Source organism: Megalobrama amblycephala, linkage group LG18, assembly GCF_018812025.1.
Source record: "Megalobrama amblycephala isolate DHTTF-2021 linkage group LG18, ASM1881202v1, whole genome shotgun sequence".
NCBI lineage: Eukaryota > Metazoa > Chordata > Actinopteri > Cypriniformes > Xenocyprididae > Megalobrama > Megalobrama amblycephala.
Window position 1 is genome coordinate 20,337,153 of NC_063061.1, and position 26,710 is coordinate 20,363,862.

Consider the following 26,710-nt stretch of genomic DNA (forward strand, 5'->3'; position numbering starts at 1 on the left):
ATTTCTAGTTCATTCTCCAAGAAGACAAAGACTATTAATTTTAAATGCATATATCTGCTAAAAGCTAGTTTTGTCAACGTTTACATTAGCAAACAGTTTACCACAAAGCTAATGGACATGAACTGAAAACCACAAAAATCCAATTTGGATTTCATGGGGTCAAACAGACACTCACGCAGCGTATAAACAACGACTTTGCAGAAGTCTTATCAGATAATGTAATTAGCAAAACATATCTGTGTTCTACTGTTTAAAATGTGCAGAGCTACTTTTTACTTTTTAGTATGCAAGTCAAGGAGATCAGTGCCACTCCATATGGACAGATAAACCACTCAGGGTGAGTAAGGCCACAGTATAGTCATCATGAATGAAACCGGGCATCATTTTCACAGAGAAAAAACGTTTGTTTGCATTTTCAGACAGAGGCAGAGGGGGGTTCAAATCAGGGCAGGCATAACACACGGCTGGGGAATGTTAAAGCCTGTTTGTGTGTGGCCGGCACAGTCTAAAGCAGCATCAGTTCACCACAGACACAAAACATTTGTGGCAGATGGCAGCATATCACTGGACTGGGCAGGTGCCCCCGCTGGCACACTGGTATGAGTGCCCCTTCCATCTCTAGCACAAATAAGACGACAAAATCCAAAGGAGAGACGGTCCTCCGAGTATGAGACAATTCATGAACGAATAAATAGGCATTAAAGCACCGGTGCCATCTGCTGTGTGCCATCTGGGCACTTTAGCTGGCATGAGAAAACTTTATGCTGACTATATTCTAACACTATATACTAACAAAAGCAGTAATGAAAATGAAAACCGTTCTGTATAATGTGAAGAAGAAGAAGAAGAATTTAAATTCAGACTGATGTATAGAGGGTATGACTTGACGTCACTTTCCCACCGGAACACGCTCCCTCAGTCAGACTGAGTGGCAAAAGAACCTGCCGCATGACTGGATTTAATAGGGGAAACTGTGAAAACTTGAGTAAAACAAACGATTACAGATGAAGGTTGGACTCGAAAGTGTAACGTCAAAGAAACCTAATCCATGGATACTGACATGCAGCCAGGAATCATTTATATGTGTCAGATTTCGACGCCAGAGAAAAACATAAAGCAAATCTGCCTTTATATAAATACAATATAGGAAGGTCTAAATCGGAATAATCACTTATATCAACGTTATATATATCGTCATATTGTCCAGCTCTAAAACTTGTATGGTTTTTGTCAGTGTTTATTTAAAAACACCCAATTATGCAGAATATAAGATGGTAAATATTTAATTGATGAGTTAGGGTAAGATTTTACCCCAAAATCCAACATTTTGACACAAAATGATAACTGCAAATCCATGGAGTCCAGTTGTTTCTGTGAATTGCAGCGATCCATTTGCTTCTTTTTTCTGTATTCGGCAGTCTTTAAAAATAAACAGTCCATTTGTACAGTCAATCGCAAAGCTCTTTCCCGTTTTGGATGTGTTTTGTGTGTTTTTTGCGGCATTCCCACTGAAAACCAATGCTGCCACTCAGCGGGCGTGACCGCAGTCCTAACGGCCGACGGTGACGTCACATGCATACCCTCTATATTGAATTAATCGGATTTGTAACCAGCCTATTCAACAAAAAGTACAGATTTGAAAGAATGATTCAATCACAAATCACACATCAAAATGAGCAATTAGAAGCAAAATAAATATTTTAGAAAATAAAATGAAAAAATTATATTCATTAAAGAAATTTCTTTTAACATAATTTTTCCAGACCTATAAAATAATATTTAATTTTTCATTCATTTCTGGATGTTCCACGAACATGTTATAGCTAACATATCTAAACAAAGAAATAATATATGAAATAAATATAAAATGTAAGAAAATATAAAAACCAGTGTATGATTACACTGCTATATGTTTTGACATTTTTGAACAAATTGGCATTACAGCTCTAGTGAACCCCTGTAAATATTAGACTAAGTGGTTCACAACATGGCAAGTGTTACTGTCTGTATCAGCCATGACTGAAAAACTCAGATATTACAGGAAGTAACAACCAAACAGAGGATGTACAGACACTTTACTTCTGTTTGGAAGTGTAGAAGTAAGGTCATGCTGACAGTGAACATGGCCATTAAAATGAAAGCAGTTCTTGCGCAACATAGTGAAACCAGATTATGTCTTCATACAGACAAAAGAGCAAGATGGAAATGAAGCTTTCATGAAATGGAAATAAGCCTCACAGCCTCAAAATGAGAATGTAGCATGAGTGTGCGCTGTTACTATTACAACATCTATGTCATGTATTCACTCTTCCATTAGATTCAACGGTTCAGGAACTGACATTGGTTTCACATCGTCTTATTTTATGATCATAGATGACAAATTCTTCCAAACCTACACGTCTTTCGATCTTCTGTGGAACACAAAAGGGAAATTCTGAAGAACGTATTCCATGAATGGGCAATGGATTCCTATTGAACATTTGCTGTGAAGTATAAAAGTGTAACAAAAGTTGACTCATGCTCTATATTTTCATATGATAGCTTTGAGTGAGAAACCAACCAAAATCTGAGGCGTTATTCTCTGAAAAAGCATTCCAAACATGAACGTTCGTTCTTTTGAATCTGATCTTTTCATTGAATCAGTTGATCTGATTAGCAAAACCTGTCTGAATGATTTCTGTCTGCAATTCTCTCATTAAAGGTGATAGAGAGGATTTTTTCGTTGACTGAGAAACCAAAGACTGTTACTGAGTTTTTGAAATGAGCGCATGCGTAAGAACAACCCCCCTCCTTCACAACACATTTCAAAGGAACGCCTCCCAAAACTCGTAAACACTCGTATTGGAACACGAGTGTTTACCACCGGCATTCGCTGTGTCGTGTTTTTTGGATTCATTATGTCGGACTCACCGCAGGTAACTCATAATCTGCAGCTGTTACTCCTGTCTCCTGACAAAAACACTGCATGCGGCGCCTGTGGAGTGTGGAAAGTTACTGGAGAGCGCAGCCGCCCTCGTCTCTCACAAGGTACGTCACGGCAGTGATTGACAAGCCAGAGGGCCAATCGTTTACGCGATGATCGCGTAAACGATTGGCTGATGTTTTTAAGGCCCTACCTCGTGCACAGATGATGTATATTAATATTATTACTTTCAGTGCACCTAATAGTCTTTTATCAGTTAGTAAAGACAGTTTCAAGTAATATTGCAAAAATGTATAAAACAAAACATCCTCTTTAGCACCTTTAAATTTTCCGAATCTTAAATCTATTGTATGGCTTATGGACCACTTTTATGACATACTTAAGATGCTTTTGCATAGTTTTTGAAGCTCAAAAAATATAAATTCCCATTCACTGTAGCTGCATGGAAAAAAAAAAAAAAAAAAAAAAAAATTATATATATATATATATATATATATATATAATAGGGCTGCACGATATATCGCATGAGATTGTCACGCGCATTTCGTCAGTAAAGCCGGTTCCCTGATTACCGCTAAATGGCCATCACCTGCTTTCAAATGGTGCGGCATTTAATAGACAGAGCCGTAGATCACTGAAAAGCCACGCAATATCGCGTTCATTATCGAAGGCGATAAATATGCGATATGAACGCGATATTGCGTGGCTTTTCAGTGATCTACGGCTCTGTCTGTTAAATGCCGCTCCATTTGAAAGCAGGTGATGGCCATTTAGCGGTAATCAGGGAACCGGCTTTACTGACGAAATGCGCGTGACAATCTCATGCCATATATCGTGCAGCCCTAATATATAAAATGAGCTCTTTGTGTTTTTCAGAGGAAAGAAAGTCATATGAGTTTGGGAAAACATGAGTAAAAGATGACAAAAACTTCATATCTGGTTGAAATATTCCTTTCAAGCTGTACACTGCATCCTGGGATGTGACTCAGAGTCTACAGGGGGACACACTGGAGTTGGTCCAGGCCTCTTGGCAGCTTACACGGTTCAGCGCATGTGTCAGAGAAACACCGCAGTGGGCGTCCAGAGCGTCTCCTGTGTTTATCGCAACCCTTCCACATGGGAAGACAGCGTGGGCTGAACCTGCTTCCTAACACACGCAGTGTAAACAACACTGCTGCCAGTCATCAGACGACTGTGAGAAACTGCGCACCCATCTATTATCAATGAGTTTATATCTAAGAATACCAAAGGCTAAATGTTCAAAAACACTGAACACAAACCTGATGGTTAACAGAAAACTGAACAAAATGAACTCTGCTAAAAATCTCAGATCTAACAGAAAGGTTTATTATCTGTTTGCAATATGATTCTGTCCAGTGCCACCAATGTCCTTTGAGAACGTCCCTTCCCCAGGACAGGAATTTATGGAGTCTTTGTGACACAGATATTGCGTAACTGGCTCTAAAAGCTATTATCTGCATTGCTTTGGACCATAAAACCTCCTTTAAGAAACAACTAAAAGTTTATACCACAAGACGGCTGGTGTTTCCATACTTTAAAGCTGGCACGAAAGTCACATGAAAGTTGCGATTGTCTTTTTTTCCCCCCGATATATCCATATATCCAAATGGCTTCTTAAACAAGAAAAAATGCATGGAGGGACTAGATTTTGTCCATCAGGTATTCATTTGATTGTTGGATTGTTGTGGTTTGCTATTGCTGTGATGTCATGTGAGTGACAGGTTGTCCTGCCCTTGTGCCACATCATCAGAGAAGAGATATCACTGCAAAATGGAGGGGGGGGGAGTTAATTTGATTAAAGTTATAAGGACACAGATAATGATGTGCACAGATAAATCAGATGAATTGTCTATTTTGATTTCATGCTGACTTTAACTTAAAACACTGATTAAACATACACTAAAAAAAAAAAAATAAATAAATAAAAAAAAAAAAAATTAAAAAAAAATAAATAAAATAAAATAAAATAAAATAAAATAGCCTTAGTTTCCGGCAGCTTTGTATCAAATCAGTAATGAATTCTGAAACTCGCCAGAGAGAATTTGACCCTGTGACACCACAGCAATGCAACAATGAGTCAGCACGCATGAAGGGCCGCCTGCACTGGCATAGAAACGGACAGCTGGGATTGGGTAGAGACTGATATTTCCTTGTTTACTGTTGGACTAGATACAGTTCAGCTGGAGTGGAGACACACAAAAGAGCTACAGTGTGTTTGACTAAGGTCAGGTTTTTCCTCTTGACAATCCACACAGAAGAAGTCCTTGATCCCTAGGCCAAAACACAAATGAGGACTGTATCACAGCAGACAACACATCGACTTCAAATTTTCAAAAGTGCCATTAATGAGATTAATATAATTGATTGAGAGAGGGAAAAAAAATCCATTAAAAGGGTTTCATTCAAACCAAAGAAAGCATCATGATGTGACTACATGACGACGTTGTGATGCAGTCAACAGAAGATATAATATAACCCTTCAAATGTCTGTTTGAGATCAGACTCCGTAATTATTTGGTTTCAACCAACAGCTGGAAGCAATGCACTGCTTTATTTCACCAGAGAATGAATGTGTGCCACTGACACACTAACTACATCACCACAGCACAACACAATGAATGACTTTATAGAAAACATTATTCATCTCACAATGACACAAAGTTTAACTACAGATCGTTGAAACTTTCTGCCTTCTATCATCTAAATCATGATAGAAGTGCAACCAAAGACTATAGAATAACACAAGACGTGTCACTCGTATTGTTTTGAATGGGAGAAAGTGTAACTCGCAATATGGCGGAATAAGTCCCGACTGGTAAAGTCATCGCGTCACTTCAGCGGCCGTTAGAATCACCGGTTTCTATAGAAACAGTCAGATGCGCGCCTCCGAAGAGACACACATTTAGGTCTGTGCATGCGCATTAGCTTGATCCAGCCTTTTTTTGTCATGATTCGAGCATTTAGAAACTAAATTTATGAGCCGGTTGTTGTTAGATTTCATTGGTGATTTCAAATATGAAATTTAATCATAAGGTTGGCGAACTGTTTTGGAGAATTTGATGTTTCCCCATTCAAAGAGATAGGGCATGATGCCCAGGATGCCACAGAGGCATTTCAAAGATGGCTGCCGAGTGAAATTACAAGGGACTTTGGTGCAATACACTAGACGTTATAGAAGGAAAAGAATGTAGAGAAGAATACTTCAAGAAAATTGAACAACATGAGGATGAATAAATGACAGAATTTTCCTTTTTGGATGAACTATCTCTTTAAATAGATAATATGTTATTATATCTGCTTAACTGAATGCATGATGTTTACTAACCTCGTAACTTGTATTATCTTATAGTTGTATATTACTGCCATATGCCATTATTTGACATTCATTTCTGACTGATCAGAATACTTCCTGATTGTAACATTGAAACATGAATGTTCTGTGAAGCTGCTTTGACAAACAATATGCATTGTGAAAAGCACTATACAAATATATTACAATTGAATTGATAAGTAACATTAAATACACCAAACTGAATAGTGAGGCTGCAGTCTAACTTTGCATTTCATCGTGGACTGAGGAACTCCATCATCCTTGATGCTTGGGGGTAACTCAACTCCCATGTCCTCATTAAAACTTCAAGAGCAATTAGACGCTCTTGCTTTCCCTCTTCACTCTCACCTCAATCATGACCCCATCATGACTCCTTTTATGAGCTTATTACAGAATTTTATCCACTGGCACCACAGATCACACAAAGCTCTGTTCAACAGCACAAGGGACTACAATACACCTGCCATTCACATCATTGGTCAGACCTTCAGCTGTATTGTAAAGAATGAAAGTGCCAGCAGTACGGTTTGCAGACAAGAACCCCACAGCATTGCTTGATGGAAGTAATGTGTAAATATTTGCATAAATATTTTTAAAATACATTTCTATTTAAACTTAAATATTTAAACTTTCAAAGAAAAAAATTTAGGAATGCACCGATATCAAAATGGATCAATGTCCGATACCGATTCATGATAATTCTTTATATTTGAAAGTCAATAACCGATATATTGACAGATAAATATAAATCACATTTTTTTATATATAATTTTTGAGAGCCTGATTACAAAACAAAAGTTTCATCATTAAAAGCCATGTCCCAAGCACAGAATTATAGTGTTCTCATTATAAATTTATGTAGCTTATTATATGACAGACTTGCACGTTGCACTTAAATGTATTTTCTTTTCTGAAGTGATTTCAATCATATTTCAAGCAATTCAAAACCATCACTGCGTACAGCGCACATCTGAAGTGTCTGGAAAATTCCATTATTTATCAGCTTTAATATATTGGGCAAATTTTCTTATCTGGCCGATAATGATAACGTTAAAAATTAACATATATCATCCGATACCGATATGGTGGCCGATATATCGTGCATCCCTAAAAAAAATAATATATTTCATGATTTAATGGATACAGAAGTGTTATTTCAGTATCACTGATATACTATTAATATTTTGATAGATTTTAATTTATATTTTTTGCTTTCAATGGAATTTTAGTTAGTATTACTACTTTTTCTGTTTTTTCAATTTTATTAGTTTTTGTTTTCTTTTTTTAAATGTCTAAATTATGGAAGCCCGTTTCCGCCACTAAATAAAAACATAAAAACAGTAATTGCGACTTTTTATCTCAGATTTATATCTCACAATTCTGACTTTTGTCCTCACAATTCTGACTTTTTCCCCCTCACAATTCTGACTTTTTTTTCCTCACAATTGCGAGTTATAAAGTCACAATTCAGAGATATAAACTTGCAATTGTGTGATATAAAGTCACAATTCTGACTTTTTTCTTGCAATTCTGACAGAATTGTGAGATAAAATGTCAGAATTCTGAGATAAAAAGTCCCAATTACTGTTTTTATTTTTTATTTAGTGGCAGAAACAGCCTTCCATACTAAATTACGGAAGAGGATTAGGGTCAAGCAATAATAAAAAAAAATAAAACCATCTCGAGATTAAAGTTGTTAAATTTCGAGAAAAAAGTCGGTAAATTTCGAGAAAAAAGTCGAGATAAAATGTTGAAAATAAACTCATTAAATTACGAGAAAAAAGTCGTTAAATTATGAGAAAAATGTCGTTAAATTTCTCGTAATTTAATGAGTTTATTCTCGTAATTTAATGAGTTTATTCTCGTAATTTAATGACTTTATTCTCAACATTTTATTTCGACTTTTTTCTCGAAATTTAACGAGTTTTTTCTCGTAATTTAATGATCTTATTCTCGTAATTTAATGACTTTATTCTCAACATTTTATCTCGACTTTTTTCTCTAAATTTAACGAGTTTGATCTCATAATTTAACGACTTCTTTCTCGTAATTTAACGAGTTTATTCTCAACATTTTATCTCAACTTTTTTCTCGAAATTTAAAGAATTTTTTCTCGTAATTTAATGACTTTATTCTCAACATTTTATCTCGACTTTTTTCTCGAAATTTAACGAGTTTGATCTCATAATTTAACGACTTCTTTCTCGTAATTTAACTAGTTTATTCTCAACATTTTATCTCAACTTTTTTCTCGAAATTTAACAAATTTTTTCTCGTAATTTAATGACTTTATTCTCAACATTTTATCTCGACTTTTTTCTCGAAATTTAACGAGTTTGATCTCATAATTTAACGACTTCTTTCTCGTAATTTAACGAGTTTATTCTCAACATTTTATCTCAACTTTTTTCTCGAAATTTAACGAATTTTTTCTCGTAATTTAATGACTTTATTCTCAACATTTTATCTCGACTTTTTTCTCGAAATTTAACGAGTTTGATCTCATAATTTAACGACTTCTTTCTCGTAATTTAACGAGTTTATTCTCAACATTTTATCTCAACTTTTTTCTCGAAATTTAACGAATTTTTTCTCGTAATTTAATGACTTTATTCTCAACATTTTATCTCGACTTTTTTCTCGAAATTTAACGAGTTTGATCTCATAATTTAACGACTTCTTTCTCATAATTTAACGAGTTTATTCTCAACATTTTATCTCGACTTTTTTCTCGAAATTTAACGAATTTTTTCTCGTAATTTAACGAGTTTATTCTCAACATTTTATCTCAACTTTTTTTCTCGTAATTTAACGAGTTTTTTCTCGTAATTTAACTATTTTATTCTCAACATTTTATTTCGACTTTTTTCTCGAAATTTAACTAGTTTTTTCTCGTAATTTAACAACTTTAATCTCGAGATGGTTTTATTTTTTATTATTGCTTGGCCCTAATCCTCTCCCGTACTAAATAGTCATAGCAGAATAGCTGAAATAAAATAAGTTTAAAGTTTTTTTAATATATTTTTTCAGTTAATTTTATTTTATTTTAAGTAAATAATTAGTAAACAAAAATAAACAAATAAATTTTAATAGTTTTAGTGAACGATAATAACTCTGGCATACAGTCATTAAAGTTGATAATCTAAAGGATCACAAAATATGAGTAAATAAGTATAAAGATACGTAATACTAAGAAAAGGTAATGCATTTGTTTCAAAACTGATTCACTAACTTGTTTTACAAGCAGAATAACTGACAACACCTTACAACAATTCTCACGAACAAATAAAAAAAAAAAATATATATATATATATATATAATATGAAATACATTAATTAAACATTTACTGACAATTCAAATAATTGAATTGTACATTACTGACCTGTTAAGTATTTTAATGGTGTTTTTAAAATGTTATTAACAAAATTTATAATGGAGTGTGTTACTGATTAATCCATAAAAAAAAGAATCTAATCGACTCATCTTTCTTGTTTATGAATAAGAAGCTTATCCATGTGTATTACGCAACATACTGTGGCCATTCAGCCCTTGTTCTACTCACACGCTATACCTCATCTCACTGTCCCCAAACATTCGCACCAACTACAGCACAGGTCCATCCTAAACTTTATTAGATAACTTTTTTTTTTCTTTTTTTTTTTTACACGTTGAATGAGGCTGTAAAAACACATAGAGCAGAAGATAAACACTCTAAAGCTATCAGTAATCCTGATTTTTATGACTTCAGGGAAGTATGGCACACATTAATCCATGACAATGTGAAAGAGAAAAGAAGGCTACACTTGAACATGTCTCCTTCGCTGTCAGATTTTGGTATACATTTGGTTCAGACCTAGATATGGAGTGTGAAAATAGTTTAGCCATTTAGCCTTGACTCCTCAAAGTCAAAACATCTGCTGCTCATTCTACGACCAATATATTTAGTTAAGTCTCTTACCCACCAGCCCTCATAAGTAAACGCTCAGCCGCCGCCAAGCTTAAGAATATTATTTAACGTATCATAAGTCAGACTGAAAAGACATTGCAGGATGATGGATGGCAGTGCCTGTCCATGAAATAGCCTTTCCTAACAAAAAAACAAATTTGTTGCATACATGAAAATTTGACATAAACATGAGAATTTATAACGGGCTCTAAATCACAGGGAGCCGACCGCGTATTCAGAGGCAGATTTACACCAGGGATGGTAACAACACATCTGCTTTGATAGGGAACAGGCAGATTAGTGCAAGCAAACTGAGAATTTCAACTGAGACAGGTCACCTTGGTTTACATGACATCTTTCTCCATACATTTTTGGATGGTTTTTCCTATAAAAACAGGTTTTCGGAGGACATTCCAAACAGAACTGAAAAAGGAGCTGTTGGTGGATTAATTTATTGTACAATATTGAGGCAGAAATGGTTTATCATGCTTTTGTTTACTCACTGTGGGATCGCGTCATTAGGATTACGGTTAAAGCTTGTGCCGACTATTTTGCATCATAATCACTCAAAATGCTGGAAGAGAGCTGCATCCAGGGGAATTATAATTCGTAAGTTATGCTTATGCTACAGGTTATACACAGAACATGAATGTTTATTGTACTACATGTAATATAGATAGATAGATCCTCACCCTTTATTCAAATATTATAACTAGGGCTGACAAACGATTAATCGCGATTAATCGCATACAAAATAAAAGTTTGAGTTTGCCTAATATATGTGTGAGTACCGTGTATAATTATTATGTATATATAAATACACACAAATTTATGTATATATTTAAGAGAAATTTGTTATTTATGTACAAAATATTTTTATTTATATATAATAAAAATTATTGAAAAATATAAATAAATACATATACTTGTAAGTACTTCTCAAATATATACATGAATGTGTTTGTATTTATATTTACATAATAATTACACACAGTACTCACACATATATTAGGCAAACTCAAACTTTTATTTTGTATGCGATTAATCGCAATTAATCATTTGACAGCCCTAATTATAACACATTTGTTAAAGATTTTGCGTAGAAGCATATTGCGTAGTTGTGCTTATAAGCATATGCAAAAAGAAGAGAGAACCAATGAAATATTAATAACTCGTTATGTTAATATGCTTTTTCCTGTGAGCTTTTTGTTTTTCTGTGTTTTTGTATTTTTATTTTGCATAAAATAAAACCTGTTGCTGTATTTTTTTTGCCAAATAATTTTATCAGATAAATAGTTTAGTGTTTTCTTCTTCCCATATTTAATATATTTAAAATATAAAATATTTCCCTCATATTTTGCTGGTATTAATATCTTCTTTTGTATATTTTACCCATATATTATACATATATAAATTGTAATTTAAATAATATTGTCTATAATTATATCAACACATTTTTTTAAATTAAAAAATATAAATATGGAACAATATACATATATACAATATACATATGGAACAAGCCAGCTGCAAACATTTTCCTTACAAGTAACCTGGCAGTACCACGGTACAATGATGGCATCAGATAATGTGGTGATACCATGGTACCAAACTTTGAAATATATACCATGTTACAAAATGATTACCATATTCATATACAGTATCATGATATTTACACAGTTTCTCATTTAAAAAAAGCAGGAAGTTTTTCATTCAGAGGGTAAATGCTGCCTAGAATCCGATCTTTCGTGATTTACTGAAACATTCGTCTAGGTCACGATGGCCTGTTCAAGTGGACATACAAAGAGAGGAAGTACACCCCTTCCTTTGATGTATAATGAGCTTCTAATGAGCTATAATGAATTCAGAGAAAAACAGGCCTATTGTGTCAAGCATTTTCCGTGATATGCACTGAAATATCAACCATCAATGTCTGTGATATTTTGTTACATTATACAGTCCGGAATTTTGTATTGTCCAATGGAAAATAGCTGTTTTAGTAGAAAACAGAATTTCAAATATATTTCTCTTGTATTTAGTCCTGAAGTGCTCTTGATTTTTTAAAGAGGCCTTGTAATGTAGACATATGTAAATACTCATTATATAATAAACATTTATGAGCGTTTTCTTGCATTTAGAGGAGGAGAAATGAGCCTTTCCGGGTGGCATGATGGAAGATCTGTAATTAAGTTCTCAATGACTCAGACGAATCGGCCCCTCTCTTTACTTTACAGTATCCTCAGGGCTGGGAGGACAGGTGGCATTTTTTAACTACCTGATTTAATTAATGACAGTGTTTTGGAGCACATGGTTTCAGTTTTGAGATGGGAGTTTCAGGTAAGTATGTATTGGTCAGTATTGGATATTTAATTGTTCATTTTCATTTCATAGATTACATTTTCCGTCATCTAACATTCACTTGAAGTTAATCTTTAAAAACATAATAATTTATTATCTGTTTTTCATATTTTAAATTATAATATCATGTTGTCAAAATTCAGCTGTAGCAACTAAATTTATTTATTTGTTTTTTTATATACACGAAACAGTATACAATTTTAATGTGCTATTTATTTAAATAGCAATCATCTTATTGGAATCAGAATCAGGAATTGGAATTTTAATATTAATGCATTCCTAACATGAATAAAGTTCTGAAATAATTATATTTTTAAAAGCAAACAAACAATGTGCTACACATGGCAACAATGGAAATATATAATTGCAGCTTGTATTTAAAGGATTAGTTCACTTCAGAATTAAAATTTCCTGATAATTTACTCACCCTCATGTCATCCAAGATGTTCATGTCTTTCTTTCTTCAGTCGAAAAGAAATTTAGGTTTTTGAAGAAAACATTCCAAGATTTTTCTCCATATAGTGGACTTCAACATCTACCAATGGGTTGAAGGTCCAAATTGCAGTTTCAGTGCAGCTTCAAAGGGCTCTACACGATCCAAGCTGAGTTATAAGTATCTTATCTAGCAAAACAATCAGTCATTTTCTATTGCATCGCAGTATGCAAGTCACGCATTTGTGGTTAAAAAGTATATATATATATATATATATATATATATATATATATATATATATATATATATATATATGTATATGTATATGTATATATATATAGATAGATAGATAGATAGATAGATAGATAGTCAAACCAAAAATTTTCCAGACACTAGATATAATTAGTTTTTATATTTTTTACTAGTGGGTGCAGGACACTATAGTTCATTTATGTAAGTGAGGATAGCAAAATAAAGTAAACTGTGACATATTATACCCAAAAATTCTTCATACAGTGGACTACCAGTAAAATTTATAAAAATTTAGGACCAAAAATTATCCAGACATTTTTACCTGACCATGTTATCTGACATAATTAAGATTATTTTTTCTGACACAGTTTAACTCTGAGATCTTGTCATATTTTATTACCATTTAAAAAAAAAAAAAAAGTGAATAAATTGTATTAATGAATGAAATGTTCAAGGTGTCTGGATAAATTTTGGTTTGACTGTATATACAGTAGTCAACATTTTAAGTGGATCAAAACCTTTCATCAAAGCTGTCCTAAAACCCTCCTCTTAGGACAACTTAGTTCTTAGGACAACTTTGATTAACTTTTTTGATCCACTTTAAATGTTGACTACTATATATATATTTTTTTAGAAAATTACCAATTGTTTCACTAGATAAGACTCTTATTCCTCAGCTAGGATCATGTAGAGCCCTTTAAAGCTGCACTGAAACTGCAATTTGGACCTTCAAGTCCACTATATGGAGAAAAATCCTGAAATGTTTTCCTCAAAAACCTTAATTTCTTTTTGACTGAAGAAAGAAAGTCATAAACATCTTGGATGACATGGGGGAGAGTAAATTATCAGGAAATTTTAATTCTGAAGTGAACAAATCCTTTAACCCAGAATATATTCCTCTGAGTAAAATTTTATTTTAAACAGTTTAGTTTTATAATATTTACTGTGTATTAAAAGAAATAGACTTATTTAACTCGCTGTTAAAAATGAACATAGAAATAACAAACATTAAACTTGACTTTTCCCACAGGATCTTAAACTAAACCCACCTGATCTAATCATTAACTTGAATAATTAAATTGCACCAAAACATGTGCTGTCCTCTCAAGTCCATGGGCCTCTCAAGCACCCTCGCAATCAATCCAGCTCTCTCTGTTGGGAAGGTAAAGGCGTCTTTGTCCTCAGAAAGAGTATGAATGAGAGAGGGCACCTGAACACAAAGGACATCTGGGCTGGGAAACCCCATACGTCTCTTGGGACCAGTACTTCTGAATGCCGGTGGCCTAGCAACCACATTCCGATAAGATATCCCCAGTTACGGCAATAAACCTGCTGCCAGGTGAAGGCTAACCTCATCTCTGCCTCAATAAAACACTCTCGATCCAATACACACACTTACAAACAAACAAATCACAGAGGAAATTCCACAAAAGCATTTGATTACCAAGTAAACAAGGGCTCTGATTGGACTGTTGGGCGCTATTATGAAAACCATGAAACCCCCTTGTTTTACCCTGGTCGTTCACAAATCAAAGCTCAAAAAAACTTTGGAAAAATGGGCATGTAAAGCTCTGGAAAAGTGGGCGTGTAGAGGGGGGAAGAGGGGAGAGAACAACCAATGAAGCACAGACATAGAACACACTCATTATACAGAATAACGAATATTAATATATGGGCACTGAGAAAATGACAACAAACTCCCAAGCACAAGGGAGAAATGCGAAAGAATATTTAATAGGGCTAATAATAGGCTACTTTGATAAATAAATAAATGCAGAAAATATTGGCGTCAGCATGTACGACCAGCCCATACTTGGAGCCAACCAGCACTCCGGACCTTGCCGGTAGTGCACGATGACGTCAGATTTTGTGACGTTGCTCTGACTTTGCTTTTCAAACCGGAAGATAGAAATCGCTCTGAAAAATGCAAAAATAACTAGTTTTAACTTTTAAATAAAATTAATGAGTACCTTTAGTGTTTTCTATGATGTGCAGCCTATAGACCCCTTTGGAACAGACGTCACAATTACGTCACTTGCAGTTGCGTGCGCATAGTGGTTGCAGAAAAATAGCGGTAGCAATTGGAGGAAAATGTGCAAAATCCACAGAATAAGAGAAAAATGTTTTGTTGAGCCTCTGGATGTTGGAATCGGAATGCAAAAAATACAGTCTTCATTTTTAAAGAAAACCATCGTTGAAAACGTCCTTTGAAGCTAAACAGAGACATTTCACAGACTGGATTGATGACACCTGCAAGGATTAGTCTACTATTAAAGCAGGAATTTGATGTAAACAGTAAGTCTACATAATATTCACATATGCAGTTCAGAGGACATACATACATAGCAGTTACAGCATGAAATAATATTTAAACCTATAACATTTTACATAGATAACTTTTAAACATAAAATTTTTATTTCACAATTCTGACTTTTTTTCTTGCATTTGCGTGTTTATTACTCACAGTTCGGACTTTATAACTCGCAATTGTGAGATTATTTCAAAATTCTAAGGGGAAAAAAGTCAGAATTGCGGAATAAATTGCAATTCAGAAAAGACAGAATAACGAGTATATCTCACAATTCAGTTTTTCTTTGTAAGAAATGTGAGATATAAACTCGAAATTAACTTTTTTTTTATTTCATGGCTTCCATAGACTGCTACTGCTCAATTGTCATTTTCTGCAACCAGGTAGGCTCCGCCCACAAAAAACATCATTGCTGTTTGCAAACACCAAATTGGTCTATACATATCTGTTCACAGCTCAAAAAATGTGTTCTGGGGTTTCATGACCCTTTAAGAATATTTGAGAAACTGGAGATTCTTAACACTGTTTGAGAGGAATGCGTTACATTCTAGCCTTTACACAAGGTCATTACTCCACTGTGAATCATAATGTGTCAAGTGTGGCCACTTTTCTTCTTTCAATCATCTGTGTTGAGGACTATTCAGACAAACAAAAGAGAACAAAGAAAGGTCGTTAGGGTTAAGCATGAAATTTCCGAGAGGTTTTACTGTAAAAGGATGTGGAAACCATTTTCTTCTTTGTCCTGGAGCACTACCGAGAAATAATATACATTAAAAGGATAGTTATGACTTCCTTTCTTCTGTAGATCACAAAAGAAGATATTATGTGTATTTTTTTTTCCATACAATGAAAGTCAAATGTGATACACATATGAACTGCATTGACTTTCATTATATGGACAAAAAACTATTGAAACATTCTTTAAAATACCTTCTTTTGTGTTCCACAGAAGAAAGAGAGTCATACAGGTTTGGAAACAACATGAGGGAGAGTAAATTATGGGGTAAAAGGGTAAAAGAATATGGATGCTGAAGACTGAATTTAAATTTTGAAATAAAAATATAAGGAACTAAGGAACAGTAGGAACTAAGACAAAAAAGGGACACTGATAGATCATAGGCTTTTGTTCTCACATGCGATCAGTTTCTTGAAATAGTCCCGTTATGAAATCGAAGACTTTATTGGTTCCCTTTGAGACTAATAAGACAATGTGAGTGCTCTAAAATTTCACCAGATATGTTCAGGGAGGCCAGATGTACCACGTGTCCTACATTACTCATTATTGCTTGAGAATAAGCTGAAAGCGTACACTTAAAAACAGTCATTAAAGGAGTTGAGAGCGTCATTAGTCGCAAACATAAAAGAGAGTAAATTTGTCCCATCCTCAGCTTCGTTTCAAACGCTACAGCTGCATCCCTCATTTAGCTAGACAGTGTGGACAAATCTGTCTTATCTAAAACCCAGAAATAGACATCTTCTCCCTTCCTTACCCTGTCAGCTTGGAGAGGAAGAGAAAGAAACAGGAAGAGACACATAAAGAGAATGAGAGAACGCATTTCACTAGGCACATGATGCAGTGACCAAAAAAAAGAGCCCCATCGAGTGCAGCTGGCATGGCAGGACTGCTGGAAGGCGAAAACAGGGAAAAGCAAGGTAAGAGGTGCCAACATGGGTGCCGTTGGCATCGGAGAGACAGCTAAAGTGCCAATCTAGATATCTCACTATAACAAACACTGAAAGGTCTAACAAACCTTGAGGTTAAACATTTACAAGAAACACCTCTAATGTCAAACAAGCTTTTATTCTTCACACACTTCATGTAAAGGAATATTCCAGGTTCTGTGCAAGTTAAACTCAATCATATTGAGCCCTATAATAATTAGTTCCCTCGATTTAGTAAATGGTGGCCATGTTGTACTAATTCGTTCCCTCATTTTGATTTAAAGCTGCTGTCCGTAACTTTTTTAGGTTAAAATGATCCAAAATCAATTATTCTGCATGTACATAACCAGCCAGTGTTTAAAAATATCTCCTTACCTTAACCCGATTCACAACAGTAAGCTTGTAATAATGTTTTATAATTCGGGTGGTACTGGTGGGTTTCGCGGGAAATTCGAGCATGCAGCCATTCATCTTTGCATCATTGCGTCACGTCTGTATACATCAAGAACGAGTCCCAGCTAGTAGGCACATGTCACATCATTTATAGCCTTTTCTCATAGCAGCTGCATTAATTAAACTAATCATTTTGATGGCAGATTGTATGGTATGACACATTAATGTTAGAGATTAGCTCTATAGGTAACGCTAAAACACTAAATACACAGTCACGCAATGCTGATGTTGTTAAAGGTGCCCTAGATTATGTTTTTAAAAGATGTAAGATAAGTCTAAGGTGTCCCCTGAATGTGTCTGTGAAGTTTCAGCTCAAAATACCCCATAGATTTTTTTTTAATTAATTTTTTTAACTGCCTATTTTGGGGCATTATTAAAAACGCGCCGATTCAGGCTGCGGCCCCTTTAAATCCCGTGCTCTCCGCCCACAGAGCTCGCGCTTGCCTTAAACAGTGCCTTAACAAAGTTTACACAGCTAATATAATCCTCAAATGGATCTTTACAAAGTGTTCGTCATGCATGCGGCATGCATGCGTCGGATTACGTGAGTATAGTATACTGTTATATTGTTTACATTGTTTCTGAATGAGTTTGAGGCTATGCTGCGTGGCTAAAGCTAACATTAAACACTGTTGGAGAGATTTATAAAGAATGAAGTTGTGTTTATGCATTATACAGACTGCAAGTGTTTAAAAAAGAAAATAGCGACGGCTCTTGTCTCCGTGAATACAGTAAGAAACAATGGTAACTTTAACCACATTTAACAGTACATTAGCAACATGCTAACGAACCATTTAGAAAGACAATTTACAAATATCACTAAAAATATCATGTTATCATGGATCATGTCAGTTATTATTGCTCCATCTGCCATTTTTCGCTGTTGTTCTTGCTTGCTTACCTAGTCTGATGATTCAGCTGTGCACATCCAGACGTTCTGCCCTTGTCTAATGCCTTTCATAATGATAATGTTGGGAATGTGGGCTGGCATATGCAAATATTGGGGGCGTACACCCCGACTGTTACGTAACAGTCGGTGTTATGTTGAGATTCGCCTGTTCTTCAGAGGTCTATTAAACAAATGAGATTTATATAAGAAGGAGGAAACAATGGAGTTTGAGACTCACTGTATGTCATTTCCATGTACTGAACTCTTGTTATTTAACTATGCCAAGATAAATTCAATTTTTCATTCGAGGGCACCTTTAACATTAACAATTTGACGAAGTATAACAATAATAATTTGCACGGTTTGACGTGATCCGAGTTAAGCGATCGTTAGATGTAATCACCATAGGCAGCGTGATTTATTGTAATGCTTTTTTACTTATATGTTCAGATGATATTTTCCGTTGAAAATTCTTATTTTGGTCATACTTCCAAGACTACAATCTGTGATTCCAAAGTACAGTATCCACACCGATGTAGTGATTAACAGCAAACATTAGATTCATCCGCGCCGAGGCACAATGCACGTAAAGATTATAATTCCCCAAACAACTGCAATTGCAGGTTTTAAACTGAGATGGCGACATAGAGGCAAAACTTACGGACTTCAGCTTTATTTAAAACAAAGGAATGAATTATTATATTGTGCACATAATTTTCAATAGTTTAGCCACAAGATGTAAACAATATGTGTGTGTTTATTTATTAAATTAAATTAGTTTAAATTATTTACTAATATTTTCTGTGTAAAGTTCTGTGTAAAATCTCATTTTACAACTGTGTTACCACGATAATGCAATGGCATGAACCCATTTAAAGACTTAAACGGATTGGCAGCTCTAATAATCTATTAATTTAAATCTAATTTTGGCTAATGATTAATAATAATACAAATTAGTGCAAGTACTTTTATAAAATTATAAGCTTAACTTGTCTGTCTTAAATTCCATTGTAAATGCCTCACTGTAACCATTGTTGTTGTTTTTGTTTTGTTTTTAAAGAAAAGGGAGGGGAAAGTTTTTGGTAATCATCATTATGCCCCAAACACTGTCAACTGAACCCAGAATAATCCTTTAAGACAATGGCTGAATCCAAAAAAAATAAATAAATAATGGTTGAAAAATGACCAGAAATGTTCAGGAGACATTCAGTAAAATTATGATACTTTCACAAAGACACTTTATTTCAATCCATGACTGCAGTGTGCAAAGTGTTAATTAAAAGGTAGTTACATTTTGAAAAACAGCCCCCAAGTCTAGACACATTAGGGGTTGGATGCCCCAGAGTATATTCTCACCGTGACTCAGAACATTTGCTATTTGCAGCTGGCAGAAGCGGTCATGGAGTTCTTGTTAACTCTACGATAGCCTATATACCTGCTGAGACACGCAGTAACGTCAGAGTTTATACCCTTGAATGAACACAGAAATGTTTAACTCAAAAGTGCAATGAGTCAACAAGGGCTGGCCTTGGTTTGAATGGAAAGGTTCATTACTTTTTTTTCATTATAAATCTAAAATTAAAACTGGATATGTGGTCAGGATGAATTTATGTCACATCAAGATGTTTCTAGGTGCTCAACGATGTATTCTCATATTGGAACATAACTGTACATGAATGAGATTTGAGAACTATGGCAAAGGGTAAGATTTTTAGCAATTAAAACGGCGTGAAATATAGTGCAAAAGTCATCAGACTACTTTCATAGACACTTTTTGTCCTTTTTGGACTTCTCCAAAATATCTTTAACTTTAAAAACCATACTAGTTTGTCCACTAAACTTCCATTTGAAGCTAAACATATCATGTTTTGTCTTTAGAAGGTTCTCAGAAACTCTCTAACCTGCTCTAAACTCATCCTGGTTACTTAGGAACAGGAGGCATTGAGTGAATACTCAAAAAACACCTTCTTTCATAAAGTGTGTTCCATTAATAAATAATGACGTTTGAGGCCTGAGATTCCCGTTATGAAAGGGACAAACAGCTGCAGGCTGAACTTAATATTTGTGTTCAATAGTGTGGCAAATATTTAAACACAAACAAGGGCGTATGAGCCATACTGCCTGTTATTGTGGTGAATGCCCTGTTATAATAAGGGATAGTCAGTGAGCCTATATTCACAAACACTCACACAGAGCCAGCGTGAGACAGAGTGGCATCATGTTGATATCAGTGGTGTTGCCTTACAAGACAGTCAGCCCATTGCTAATGAATAGACGAGCTTGTCTACATGAGTGTCTTTTGAGACACAGAGAGACAAAAGGCTTTGGAGCATTACAAACAAGCTTATCATAATCATTAATATACATTTGATACCACCAGACTGGATGTATAAAAGCATTCAAGTTGAACATGATACCATGCTCGCATAGCTAAAATTTGTTGACATATTTCCTATTAGGGTTGTCACGGTAAAATTTCAAGGTTCTCAGTACCAATTTTGGGACCAGAGCTAAAACTGTTGAATAAAGGACCTTTTTGTCGCATCTGAGGTTATCATTGTCAGTCATCACAGTTTTCGCTTCAAATGTGCATTTAAATACAGTTGTTAATACAGAAATTTGCAGTGTACTTAGCAGCATGAAAAACTAAATTTGTATTCAGATCGTGAATGTGTAATAAACAATAAGCACGAGAAGTAATCACTAAGGTTGTCAATCTCTAAAGCAAAAGCTCATTGAATTCTGCACTCTTGCCATCTTAATTGTACAATCAATCTCTTACACTTAGTTGGTTATAATGAAAGGATTAAACCAAACAAAACCTCATGCACTTTCAGCTGTGTTAAGTGGATTCTGACACCTCTGATAGGCTATTGCATCCACACGCTCAACAGATATGGTTGCGATTGGCTACAATGCTCAACGCTTGTAAAAACATGCAGTAAATAGAAACCTTTGATGCTCAGAGCACTCAAAAAAACATGAACGAGAGCATTTTAAAAAAGCATCTATCAGCGGGTATCGAATATACCCTGTACTCGGTACTGAAGCGCAGCACTGCATTTATATGCAGCTCATGATTGGGTGATTTCAGCATGTAATGCGGCTAGGTTTGAAGTAAATGCTGCTCCACACAAACTCATCTCTGGATCACCTCTGAGTTTGTTTTGTTTTAACATGCATTTAGGAACTCAACATGTGCCAACCATCTTCCCAAACTTCCCAATAAGAAGAGCTTATTAACTGCCTATTCTCAACAAAAAACAAGCTTTAAGGGCAAATTGATTTTCACCCAAATTGTGCATTGGACAGGACATTATCGAAGGTCTTTTTGTAATAGCTAACAGTCTAGCCACATCCAGGCAAAATTTCTGGTTATCTACTGCTGCTATTCTAGAGAATTTGGTTGGGCAGAAATTTGCATACTCCCCTGCAACAAAATGAGGCATCGTCTACTTTCCTAGAAGAAAAAAAAATATTTAAAACGCATCTACGTCAGCTAAAAGTTGTCAACGTTGCTACCATATACATTTTGCTTTCATTGGACTTTCAGTATCCTGTGCAAAAAAACAATTTTCAAGCATGATGGGACAAATTTCGATGTTTACATCCTAAAAAAAAAACCAAGGATATTTTCTCTCCACAAATCACACAGGTCTCAAAGGGTCGAATGATAAGCTTCACAGTGCAAATTCATGTACAGGTACTTATGACTGTAGAGTTTTACACTACAATACTAAAACAGTTTCTAACTAAAGTTTCTAACCTTTTCAGATTCAAGCAATCATGTCTTCTTTGGGGTTTTCTGTAACTGACTGATTAAAAACAGTCTAAAGCCCTTCTTTCATAGTTAAGAAGGATTATACTTGTCTTCTGCCAAAGCTGAGACTGTCCTGCCTGTTCAGTCTGCTAACCAGTAACCCTATACATCGGGTGTGATGTAAATAAGAGACCCTCTTTCAATGGAAGGGTGTTTGTCTATGCACTCAAAAAGAGACTCATGCTTTAATATTCACATCACAATTTTCATTTTCATCAAATAAGTTATGCAGAGCAAGGCTGAAAAAAATTTCACTGTTTCTCACAATCATCAGGTCCATGATAGGACTCTTTATCAAAGCGGCCAGACTAAAAAAAAAGAAAAAAAGACAGATAACACCGCCAAAGCATGAGTCAGCTGCTTTTTAATAAAACATACTGAGCAATGTGAACTGTTCACGACTTCCACTTTGCAGCAAGACTCTAATGAAAGTATCTAGTTCTATGCTGAGCACACTCTTAAAAATGAAGGTCTTTATTGGCATCTATGGTTCCACAAAGAACATTTAACATCCATGGAACAAAAAGTTCTTTATAACGGAAAAAATGTTCTTTAGGTTATTCAAATGTTCTTCACACTAAAAAAATGGTTCTTTTAAGAAGTGTTCACTGAAAGGTTCTTTGAGGAACCCAAAATGGTTATTTTATGGCATCACTGTGAGAAAACCCTTTTTTAATTTTAAGAGTGCAGGATAATATGATGTTGATTAGGCACAAGTTTTAACAGAAACAGAAAAAGCATGGCTTATTTGGATTTGGTCATATTACAGTTTTTCTCCATTGGTTTGGCTCATTTCTTGAAACAGAAATTACATTCTCAAAACTCTAAGATCATTTGGCAAAACAGTCTTACGGTTCAGCACAAAAGCTCATATCTCTCCCAAAACTGTTCACTCATGTGTCAAAACTAAATTTCCTTCTCATTTAAACAGTCAGTGCCCCCAAAATGCTTCGTCCCTTTGGCATTGTGTAAGCACTGCAAGTCAAAATATTTAGATGTTTTGTCACTATAGCAGAGGACCATTGAAATATCCCTCATGTCCACCTTTCAGTCTTAGCCCAGTCCTTCATTGACAATGGTTACTGTACTGTTTTTTGTCTAGCTAACAGAATACAATTGTGTATAATACTGAAAAAAGAAATAGGATTTTAGGGTAAGAGTAGCCTCCAATGTTTGACATCACACATTGCACTCATACTGCCAAGGAAATTGTAACCATTATCATTCACACACATAAAGTAACTTCCATACATCAGAGTACATGACAGTGAAAAAACAATGAAAATTATATACAGCCTACAGTGCAGTAAATAAAGCTCCTTTGTTAAGTTCTAGTTTCACCTGACTGTCAATTGCTGTAATTAATTTATCAAATGTTCCAAGGATTCATATATGGTATTCATGGTATTATGTTCTTGACTAATTTTGAGAATTGAACAGATTATTGTGCACGTGATGACTTATACAATGAAATGACGCTGACACGTTTTGGAGCGAACAACCATTAGACTGAGAATCAACAATCAGTTTAGATCAACAAGATCTATTCTCTTGGAAATTGTGCTAAATATAGGCTATCTGTACTTAATCATTTGCAAAGATGTACTGAGACATTGAGACATGTACTTAGACATTTGCAATTTGATGAAATGAATGAACAATTGCCAAGTGGTTTGGAGGTTTGTCCATGTTGTTTTGAGAATGTAATTTCTGTTTCAAGAAATGAGCCAAACCAATGGAGAAAAACTGCAACATCCAATTAAAGAATCAGGAACTAAACAGTCATTTCTAAAGTAATAAATTGTCTTGTTCTAAAAAAAAAAAAAATTGTCATCATTTACGTAACTTCATGAAGGTGATGTTCTTCCATGGAACATATAGGAGAAGTTAGACACAATATCTTTACATTTTGGATGAACTATTCCTTTAATACCCATGACTCAAATCATCTAGCCATTTTGTTATGCTACACTCTTAAAAATAAGGTTTCAAAGGGGTTTTGACAGAGATACCAATGAAGAACCACAGGGAAGAACCATTTTGGGTTCCCCGAAGAAACTTGCATTGAACAGTTCTTAAAAGAACCACTTTTTACTTTTTTTCACTCTAAAGAACCTTTTGCATAATGCTTTGTTCCATGGAGGCATCTGCGGTTCCATGAAGAACCTCTGATTTTTTAAAAGTGTAATGCACGATGCCTGCTGGATGGAATGCCACATTAGAGGAGTGTTTTTTAAACATTAAAAGGATAGTTCACCCAAAAATTTGTTCTACTGAACACAAAAGAAGATATTTTGAAGAATATGGGTAACCAAACAGGTCATGAGCCCACTGACTTTCATAGTATGGGAAAAAAAATACTATGGAAGTCAATGTCCTTGGACCTGTTTGGTTACCTATATTCTTCAAAATATCTTCTTTTGTGTTCAGCAGGCATTGTGCATTACACTTTTAAAAAATTCTGAGGTTCTTCATGGAACCACAGATGTCAAATTGAACAAAAACATTGTACAATAGGTTCTTCAGATTATTTAAATGTTCTTCACATCAAGAAAAAAGTGGTTCATGGGCGTCACTGACTTCCATATAATGAACCAAACAGGTCATGAGCCCACTGACTTTCATAGTATGGAAAAAAACTGGGCCTGTTTGGTTACCCATATTCTTCAAAATATCTTCTTTTGTGTTCAGCAGGCATTGTGCATTACACTTTTAAAAATTCTGAGGTTCTTCATGGAACCACAGATGTCAAATCTGTGGTTCCATGAAGAACCTCCATTGAACAAAAACACTGTACAATAGGTTCTTAATAATGGAAAAGGGTTCTTCAGATTATTTAAATGTTCTTCACATCAAGAAAAAAGTGGTTCATGGGCCTCACTGTCCTCCATAGAATGGAAAAAAAAAAAATACTATGGAAGTCAAAGTCAATGGGCCTTTTTGGTTACCCATATTCTTCAAGATATCTTCTTTTGTGTTCAGCAGAAGAAAGAAATCCATACAGATTTGGAACAACTTGAGGGCGGTCCAAGCAAATTCCCAAAATACTAACATGGGACTTGCAGGAAGACCTAATAAATTAAAGTGAAAATGACTAATCACACCGGTCACATGACCTCATCCTGTACAACAGTGGTGTCATCTGTCACGCATTCCACCGATAAAAACATCATGCCAATCCACAGTGTGATTGAACGCAAAAAGACTCTCACTGTTGACAGGAACAACAGAGAGGAACAGAAACATGACCACAGAGCGTCAATCATTTTTCATAAGTGTCACACTAAGGGTGGGGTCCTAGAGTTGAGTGGAAATGCACAACAATTTCATGCATCAGATTAGTCTCAAGACTGAATGCAAACAATAAAGGAAAATAACCAAAATGAAAATAAGCTTACAGGGTTGTTTCATTGGAATCTCTTTCTTTCTCTCATGTTTCTGTCTGTACTGTAAGTCTCGCCTACACACTAAAGCCCAACAGTTCAGTGAAAACACTTACAATGCATTCTTTGTACACATTCACACAGTGTGAAAAGTACCTTGTCTAACCTACTTTCTTATCTCTTTCCCCAATGACACGCACTATGCAAAAATTTCATTAGTGGGGGGAAGAAAGGGTGTTGTGAAAACTGGGTCTTGACCAGGGCTTGACATTAACTTTTTGTGCTCACCACCCACTGTGGCTAATGGTTATCAAAAGTTACTAGCCACTCAGCATTGTCACTGACCACGTACAATAGATACAATGGGGGAAAACTGCCATCTATCTATCTATACATAGGTTGTATGGGTGATGTTAGTATGACTAAACACTGGTATAATACAGTTAACTACTTGAAGCACTCTTTTTTATGATAATTGTTGGTCTTTTACGCGTTCTTTCGTTTTTGGTTTTCGTAGGCTACACTTCGTTTCGAAGCGTTTTAAGACGTAAAGTTAAGTTTAGCAGTTTTTGAACGCAAGAAACCGTCCTGGACGTATCGTTTCGCCTACTACTAAGAGTGGGCATATTTTTGGACGTTTAAAGATGGAAACTAAGTGATGACAAACATCAAAACACACCTGTTGAAACACAAACGATATATATAGGCTATACGTTTCATCGATCCAGAAGCGGTTTTGTGCAATGGGACCGAAACCAGCATCACAAAAGAAACAGGATGTTCATTGACGTTCATGACAATAAGATTCTAGACGTCGATACCCTCTGATCACACGTCCTTTTCCCCTTAAAACGCACATCTGAACCAGTAATTGCACTGTATATGAAATGGATCAGCAACAGATGCTGAATGTCAACATGCAACGTTCATATT

General features: G+C 35.0%; 1 protein-coding gene across 2 annotated transcripts in view; it reads right to left on the reverse strand.

Annotated features, from left to right (window-relative positions):
- Nucleotides 1–26,710, reverse strand: part of arrdc1b (arrestin domain containing 1b) — a 45,761-nt gene that overhangs the window by 18,665 nt on the left and 386 nt on the right. The window lies entirely within an intron of this gene.